The 9686-nt window shown below is 37.9% G+C and overlaps 1 long non-coding RNA gene across 1 annotated transcript in view; it reads left to right on the top strand.

The window, feature by feature from the left end:
• The window catches only part of LOC112906514, a 122631-nt gene that overhangs the window by 56764 nt on the left and 56181 nt on the right, over positions 1 to 9686 (top strand). Inside the window, exon 3 of the long non-coding RNA XR_003232387.1 lies at positions 6198 to 6254. This is a non-coding gene — a long non-coding RNA (uncharacterized LOC112906514). The remainder of the gene's footprint in view (positions 1 to 6197; positions 6255 to 9686) is intronic.

Genomic DNA, 9686 nt, shown 5'->3' with positions numbered 1-9686 from the left:
CATCATCATCATCATCATCATCATCATCATCATCATCATCATCATCATCATCATCATTAGCATAGGGTCGTCAGTCCTAAAAATTGGTTGGATCCGTCACTCTTTCCTTTCCCCAGCTAGTTTTCTCCTACAACATCCTCCAAACTTTTTATGTTCATGGATCTATACTAGAAACTATTCTTTGAAGTTTATAACAACCGATTCTTGGATTTAAATTCCTTTAAAATTTATTAACGAATCCATAAAATCGCACCGTTTTCGAATCTTTAATTCATTATTTAAAGAAAACCGAGATCATCATCAGCAAAGGTCGTCAGTCCTAAGACTGGTTGGATCCATCACTCTTTCCTATCCTGAGCTAATCTTTGTAATTCGCTAAAACTACAACATCCTTTAAACTTTTTGTGATCATAGACCTGAACTGACAAAAATTTATTTCTATTTAGGAATTGCCTTATAGTTTTATCTTATTCCTGGTCTAGACTCTACTCATTGTATAAGACCTTTCTTTGGCAGAATGTTGGAATAGGTTCAAAGTTTTGTTTGCTCCCGATATCTTAAGAGAAACCCCTGAGGAGGACCAGTATGCTCAAAGACGATATTTAGAATAGACATCGTGCGTACCACCAAACAAAATCCTGAACATCCCTGTTTTATAATTGATTACGTAGGTGTCAAACACAAAAATCCAGTACTGCTTTTAAATGTGTTTCCGCTTTGTTTTCCAGTAGTTTAAAGAGTTCTCCTCGGATTTCACTAACAGCGTCTTCAATGGTGACAGATTCACTGTGGAAGCCTAAAAAAAGATAACTGATACGCATATTTTTTGTGTTCTTTTACGCATAATTCTTATCGCAAAATAATAAGATGTCAACAAAAAAAATTACTTTGTTAGTTCGTAATCAGTAGGTATTATTTGATGTTGCGTGTTCTTTGCCAAGCAAGCAAACAGGAATTTCTTTATTATAACATACTTTCGAAAGGAAAAAGAAACGAGTCAAGTCAGTGAGTGAGTTCGTCGAAAAAGAATCGATATCCAACCAACACAGAGCCACGGCCAACTCCGAACGAACCCAACGAACGAATTGTCGGTCGCGCTGGCCTTGCAAACGAAAACAAAACGAACGTTCCGCCAGCAATGACGAAAGCGTTTTAGTCACGAAATTAATTCAAGTCAATATATTCATAAAGCTGTCAACGTTCGGAATGACTCCGGAGCATGCCTTCAACACAGCCTGGTATTATAATAATCCAGCCGTTCAACGGAATCGAGCGTAACGTTCAACATAATCGAGAGATACAGTAACTTGGCTGGTTGATCATACTCCAGTCGACTGGGTGCATATGATGGGTACGTGGACGTCGGTAATATGACTTGTGACCGCCCTGCCGTACAAACTACTGTCGGTTGACGGGAATCCTCTGGTTTTCATCTTCCCCAATGCTTTTATAATAACAGGCATCTTTGCGTCATCGGCGATCGTCGTGTTCACCTGCCTGACTCGACTCGAAAGTGCTTCAGAACAATATTGTTAACATAACTCAACGATATGGGTCCCAATAAATGTCTTACAGTTTTTGAAGCAGTTGCGCCTTTATCTGCTATTAAACGGCTTCGTAATGATTTAACAGATTTCGTAATCGGTTTTGCCACACTTTCGTTTAATTTAGGCGTTGATGATGTTCGTGAAAAACGTATATAAAAACAATCAAATAGTCATGCTTGGGTGGGTAACAGCCTCTTTTACAAAATAATCGAAATGGTGTTGAGGTTTGAACCTCATAGACTGATTTACGAAGAATTTTTATGTAATTTCTATTCGCAATTCGTAATCATTAAGTAGTTGTAAGGAAGTTGTATGGTATCGTGGAGCAGCCGATCAATATTAATCATAAAGGACCCTGCTAGATCTTTACCTACATAAAATGACACTATTTCAAACTTTTGGACACTTTGGATTCTGGTAGTAGTTGTTTATCTTCTTGAGATATGGTCCCTTAAAGTTGCATCCTTCTATAAGGACTTCCAAGGTACAATTATACCTATTATAGGTAGATACAGTTGGTATTCCTAAATTATTTATTTAAAATACACAAGCTGTGTTAGTAAGTCAACCGTTTAAATAGGAAATCTATAATTATAATATGACAGGGTGAGACGACTTACCGTCTTCACTAACCCTGTCATTTCTACGTTCCGCAATTATCTAATAAGTTAATCTATGATTATTATTATATTATTAAATAATTACTTAATGAATTGTAGTTGACATGGTAGAAAATTTGCTTCTTCGATGTAACACTATTGAATTATTTGAATTTATTGTGGTAAAGTGCAAAAAGCGGTGTATAAAAATGAAATGTTTTGGGAAAAATGCTGTCCCATTCGTTGGTATTTTGTCGACGGTGTGTCGAAAGACGTAAGCCGTCATTGACCCAAACGGCTTTTCTCATAATCGTCAATTTCGACTAAGTGTCCACGTTTGACGGTATGAACAAAAGCAGTTTTACTGCTTGCCATTAATTAACGTTGAAATTGCTAAGCCTAATAGGTGGACACTGCTTCAACATATATAACTACCATGATTTTATTAGAAATTAACATTGGGCAGTTGTAAAAATTCTAAAATCCATGCAGGTGTAGATTATCCAAAAGCCTGTTAAATTATCCACATTCTAATTTTTNAAGACACCAGAAGAGTGAGAGGCTATCTATGGACTATTACTGAGAATTCACAGGAAAACATGACCAAAGGCAGGCGGAACCGGAATCGAGCTGGTGTAATCCTAAATGACGTAACCAGTAATAGACTACGCCGCTCGGAAGCTGTTAGGAGAGAGAAGGATTTGGATCTTTTGAGTTCTTTGCCCAAGAACCTGTTGATGTATTTCCTTTAATTCTGAAAATGTATTAGGATTGAATCCGCTTAACTGGGCGCTCAGAATATTCCTGGGAAATCGTAGGGAAACATGACTAAAAACAGACGGAACCGGAATCGAACTGATGATCCCAGATGATGTAACTACTAATACACGAGGCCTCTCGGAAACTGATGGGGGAGAGAGTTTTTTGCCCATGAATCTCCTGATGTATTTTCTTTTAATTCTGAAAATCTGTAAGGATTAAACCTGCTTAACTGGACTATCAAAGTCTTCCCCGTTATAAAGAGATTTTCTAAACTTAACGTAAAGTGATGGGTAAGCACGAAATTGTGACAATGTGATGGTGGAGGACGACGGAACGGACGAAATGAGGATACCAGAAGAATGAGAGGCTGTTTGTGGAATATGACTGGGAATTCACGGGAAAACATGATTAAAGGCGGGCGGAACCGGAATCGAACTGATGCCATCCCAGATAACGCAACTACTAATAGACTGAACTGGTCGGAAGCTGATGGCTGAATGAAGGATTTGGATCTTTTCAGTTCTCTGCCCAAGATCATCTTAATGTAGTTCCCCTTTAGTTCTGAAAATCTGTTAGGATTGAACCTGCTTAACTGAACGCTCAAAGTCTTCCCCGTTATAAAGAAATTTTCTAAACGTATGGTGATGGGTAGGCACGGAAGGCACTCTTCAATCGCCTTTAGGGATTGATGGTGGAGGATGACGGAACGAACAAAATGATGGTAGCAGAAGACTGAAAAGCTCTTGTGGAATATTATAGGGATTCACAGGAAAAAATGGTGAAAGACAGGGAAACTGGAATCGGATTAGTATAACCCCACATGCTAAGCTATGCTAAGCTCGGAACATTTTCAATTAATCCCGGAATTGAGACTGTTTGTCTGAATGACCAAAGCCTTCTCAATTATAAAGAAATTTTCCTTACTTCAAGGAACTCCAGACGTTCTCTTTTGACTCTTTGAGTCGTCAACATAAATATGTAACAACACAAACAGGTATGCACTATCGCAATCGTTTAGAGGACTAGTTCTGATAGGGAACGTAGCATGGACAGTAGTTTTTCCATTGTACACTACCTGGCATTACGTTTAACATGTGTCAAACCAGTCTTCCGTTAGCAGTAGTGTAACTGCTGGGAGGTCCGGTTGAATACAAGGACCCGTCACGCATGAGAACTCTTGTGGATTAAGCAGCAACCGTAGACATACGTTCTTACACACACACACACACACACACACACATGGTAAAATACAGACATATCTTTGCATATCTATTCACTTACATGCACATCTACACGCACAATAAACATACACATGTGTGCGCTTTAGAGCAAGTACGTCTTCTGTCTCTATTATTGTCGTTGACTACATTCAATTGCAATTAACAAGTGAATGAAGCCACGCAGACGTGACAATTTGCAGGGGAATATTCGGCGGTTAATGCCGTGTCTCTATAACGAGCAAAAAAATGTTTTACAATCTCATTACGTAGTAGGTACCGTTTACAGCCTCTTAAAACAGTCATTACTGTTACTGAATACGACGGCGCAACAGATGTAACAAGTGAATTATCTATCGGATGAAATTACTTATAACTTGCGGTACTTCGCTCTCTTATATTATTCGATAAACTTAGATTTTGATTAGACTATTAAAGGTTCCTCAAGGGTGTAACTGCGGCCCTCTATTATTCATCGCAGTTGTAGGACTTCTAATGCTCTGAAGCATTTACGACTTAAATGGATGAAATTGTTAGATTCTTCAGAGATTGGTCTCATTTTTTTTTATATCTGAAGACAAATTGCTCACTTGTCCATTCCAGGCATGGTTAAAAGTCAAACGGTTCAAACGAAGCATACATAACTAGATAATTGACCTGTTATTCGAGCCATTATTTCCACACAATTACAACTGCCTTCCGTAAGAGTATAAGTACGCCTAAATGCAACACAACAACAACAATAACAACAGTAACAAATAACAAGAACAGCCAACATCATTCTTTTTGATCTTCGACGTTAATTTAATTAATCTCTGATTCCGTACAATCCGATTGGGAGTTCCTTGTAGATGTCGTGATTGCGCGTTATCAGTAATTACTTGTATTATGTAATAAACGCAGCGTATTGGTTCGCATTGATTACTACATTGGTATTATACGTCCGATGACAATTAGTTGGATTATCCGGTCTATGTGCCTATGCATATACATATATATCTACAGAAACGTATTCATGTGGAGGTTTACGCTCAGAAATGCGCGGCACTTGTAGAACTACATCATTACGACGATCTAACAGTAATTTGTTATATCAAGATCTATCGATAACGCAGTAATTCCAAATGCGTGTAAATTTCAAATAACATCTTAACTTTTTTGTATGTACCACAAGAATACTCTGCAGGAATATCTTTTCGACACTGCATCCAATTCTTTCAGGACAAAGTCTTTGACTTTTCTGTTTGAATTCTTCTTCCAAAATAGACCCTTGCACCGGTGAAAATCCTTCTGAAATTTATTGATCGCCTGCTTTTTTTTTCATATGCTTACATGGCACATCCTTAACAATGTGGAAACTGTAGGTATACCTCTACTCCTCCTAACTCCTGTTTCTGCCTCTAATTTGTCTCTGACTACACCTTCATACCTCAGAAGGTGTCCTACCAACCTATATCGCCTATTTCTTATTGACTTCCGTAGAGTCCTCTGTTCTCCTATTCTTTCTAATACCTCTTCATTTCTAACCTTCTCTATCCACGGTATCCTCATCATTCGCCAGTAACACCACATTTTGAAAGTTTCTATCTTTTTCTTTTCCGCCGCGCCCACTGTCCATGTTTCGCAGTCATACAGCGGCGCGCTCCAAACACACCTTTAGCAACCTTTTTCGAATTTCTAAATTAATCGTTCGCAAGCATAGAAGTGACTTCTTTTTACTGAGGGCGACTCGACCCTGCGCTATCCTCTGCTTTATATTCCTAATACTCCTTCCGTCCTGACTTATCAGACTTCCTAGATAACTAAAATCAACCACTTCTTCTAATCTTTCGTCTGCTATCTTTACATTAGCTTTTATCCAACTGTTTCTTCCCTTACATACCAGTATTTTTGTTACAAAAATAAAAACCATGTTGAAATATGCCCAGTTAGTTTTGGAGTTTCATGGATATTAAAATTATTCTAACCAATTATTTAATAAAATTGAAAATATCGATGAGTACATTTTTTTGCGAATTAATTCATTTTATGGTTTAATTCAGTCAACAATTTCATTTATTATTTTGTTTCAGAAAGGTGAAAAAATGGCAGTCCAGGACTGCAGAAATAGATCTATCTGGAAGCTATAGGTGAGTGAAATATGATATAATTGCTGTGTTCCCTGTTATTCTACTTATTGCAAATTTGTTAAAGCACAAAATTGAACTAAAGGTTAACCTTTAGCGACAAATTCGTCTAAAACTATTCCATTAATTAATTCGAACTGACTCATTGATTAAGACGGAAAAACTTTAATTAGTTCTAAAGGGAATAGCAATTAAGCGGATAGAGTTGCATTGTCTTATTTTGCGGTTGTTTGCAATTCCAAGTGAAGTAGACCAATAAATAATTAGCGCTAATTTCTTCTGTGTACATTTTTCTCCGTATCGGCCGTGCATTGTAAGGTATGCTGTTAGTTTGTCGTATACCTAACAAGCTGGAAAACCATTCGGGACCATCAATCAACTTATATGCAATGACGTAAAAGGATCATAGCAAAGACGGACTAGAACAGGGTCATTAGTTGAACAGAAACACGCAACTACCCACATACAATGTGTCTGTTTAGGTGGCTGCATGTTCAAGGGCTTTAGTCCAACTACAGCCACTATTATTTAGTAAAAAAGTGAAAATTGGTTCTGATTGAATTAATATAATAATTAAAACATGATTAAAGGCGGGCGGAACCGGAATCGAACTGATGCCATCCCAGATAACGCAACTACTAATAGACTGAACTGGTCGGAAGCTGATGGCTGAATGAAGGATTTGGATCTTTTCAGTTCTCTGCCCAAGATCATCTTAATGTAGTTCCCCTTTAGTTCTGAAAATCTGTTAGGATTGAACCTGCTTAACTGAACGCTCAAAGTCTTCCCCGTTATAAAGAAATTTTCTAAACGTATGGTGATGGGTAGGCACGGAAGGCACTCTTCAATCGCCTTTAGGGATTGATGGTGGAGGATGACGGAACGAACAAAATGATGGTAGCAGAAGACTGAAAAGCTCTTGTGGAATATTATAGGGATTCACAGGAAAAAATGGTGAAAGACAGGGAAACTGGAATCGGATTAGTATAACCCCACATGCTAAGCTATGCTAAGCTCGGAACATTTTCAATTAATCCCGGAATTGAGACTGTTTGGCTGAATGACCAAAGCCTTCCCAATTATGAAGAAATTTTCCTAACTTCAAGGAACTCCAGACCATCTCTTTTGACTCTTTGAGTCGTCAACATAAATATGTAACAACACAAACAGGTATGCACTATCGCAATCGTTTAGAGGACTAGTTCTGATAGGGAACGTAGCATGGACAGTAGTTTTTCCATTGTACACTACCTGGCATTACGTTTAACATGTGTCAAACCAGTCTTCCGTTAGCAGTAGTGTAACTGCTGGGAGGTCCGGTTGAATACAAGGACCCGTCACGCATGAGAACTCTTGTGGATTAAGCAGCAACCGTAGACATACGTTCTTACACACACACACACACACACACACACATGGTAAAATACAGACATATCTTTGCATATCTATTCACTTACATGCACATCTACACGTACAATAAACATACACATGTGTGCGCTTTAGAGCAAGTACGTCTTCTGTCTCTATTATTGTCGTTGACTACATTCAATTGCAATTAACAAGTGAATGAAGCCACGCAGACGTGACAATTTGCAGGGGAATATTCGGCGGTTAATGCCGTGTCTCTATAACGAGCAAAAAAATGTTTTACAATCTCATTACGTAGTAGGTACCGTTTACAGCCTCTTAAAACAGTCATTACTGTTACTGAATACGACGGCGCAACAGATGTAACAAGTGAANTGATAAAGACGCGATAAAGGCATTAGTTGATGTGAACCGGCGAATAACAACACGTGAGATCGGATTGAGGTTAAATTTATCAAATTCAACAGTTTATGACCACTTGAAAGGCCTGGGATTATCCTCGAAGCTCGATGTATAGGGAAGGTTAGAAATGAAGAGGTATTAGAAAGAATCGGAGAACAGAGGACTCTATGGAAGTCAATAAGAAATAGGCGATATAGGTTGGTAGGACTCCTTCTCAGGTATGAAGGTCTAGTCAGAGACATATGAGAGGCAGAAACAGGAGTTAGGAGGAGTCAAGGTAGACTTAGATTAGATTCGCAAGTAGTTAAAGATGGGGGATATTCTAGGAAATGCGATGATTAGCCCAGGATAGGAAGGAGTGGAGATGTGTGTCCCACCAGTCTTAGGACTGACGACCTTAGTAGTTATTGGCGGGACGATCCGAGGCTTCAAGTAAGTTATTTTCTTAAAAGAAATGACGTGCAAGATTATTACCACCATAGTGTTTCTGTTCTCTCAGTTGTGCTTCATTTTTGATGATATGTAAAAGGTAGAAAGTGTGCATAGTTCAGAAGAAAATATTTAATTTTTAAAATAAACAATATTTATAGGGTACTGTTTCAGAAACGTATCGGTTCATCTTTGAAGAGATAGAGATTCGCGATCACCGGACCGAAAAAATAATTTCATGCATAAGCCACTGCGTGCTTCGGTAATAATAGTATTGAAAATTACTAGTTTCTCATTAAATAATGGTAACATTGCATCTCGTGCACCGGGAGTTGTTCCCGTGTTATGGCATTACGGCCAGAAGGACCTATAATAACATACCATTACTATTATCTTCAACCTCAGGGATAATTGCTATTGAATGTTTAACAGCCCCCAGTCCTCTTTTCTAGAACTATTATTTCAAAGTGTCTAGGGAGTCGCTTCACATGGAAACAATAAAACCACCTAATCATTGAATGATTTTGTACGACCGCGGCCCCTGCAGGTGAAAAAAAAAGCACCCTTTCAGCAGGCACAGCCATCGTAATACGTATCATAAAATCTAAACGGCCTAAAATTGATAAACTCAAGAATAACGTTAACAAAAACTGCTACGATAAAACGCGATGAGGTCAGGGACGCACTAACGTCGGGAAAACCCTTAGGAATTGGAGAATATGTATAAATATGGATGGATTTAAAGTGACTGGTGTATCTACAGGTGTAAAAACTTATTAGACAAATTAATTGTCTCGGTTCCAATAAAACTTCTTTTCATAAAACAATATATTAAAGGCTCATAAAATATTTTTCCTTAATAGTTTTAGATTTGATTTGAACACATAGTAATTATCCAGAATTGAAGCTCCAGAATAAAATCACTCCAAAATTTTTTTCATCGATTTTGGATCGATTCTAGTACAGTGTAAACTCTATATAACGACACTTAAGGGATTGAACATTTTTCGGCGTTATAAAGAGTGGTCGTTAAATGGAGAGAAATAAAAGATATTATTAAGTACTGCTCAATGATTTATAATGCCGCATTGTTGTCGTTGAATAGAGTGAGCGTAACGCTATAAAGAGTGTAATATTGTATAGAAAACAATGTAAACCAACCAAAGTCAAGCAATTTCGACGTTTTAAGGAGTTTGTCGTTAAATCGAGTGACGTTATAAAGAGTTTACACTGTAT

Source organism: Agrilus planipennis, unplaced genomic scaffold (assembly GCF_000699045.2).
Source record: "Agrilus planipennis isolate EAB-ADULT unplaced genomic scaffold, Apla_2.0 scaffold8, whole genome shotgun sequence".
NCBI classification, from domain to species: Eukaryota; Metazoa; Arthropoda; class Insecta; order Coleoptera; family Buprestidae; genus Agrilus; species Agrilus planipennis.
Note: the sequence above shows the minus strand (reverse complement) of the source record. Positions and strands in the feature narration are given on the sequence as shown.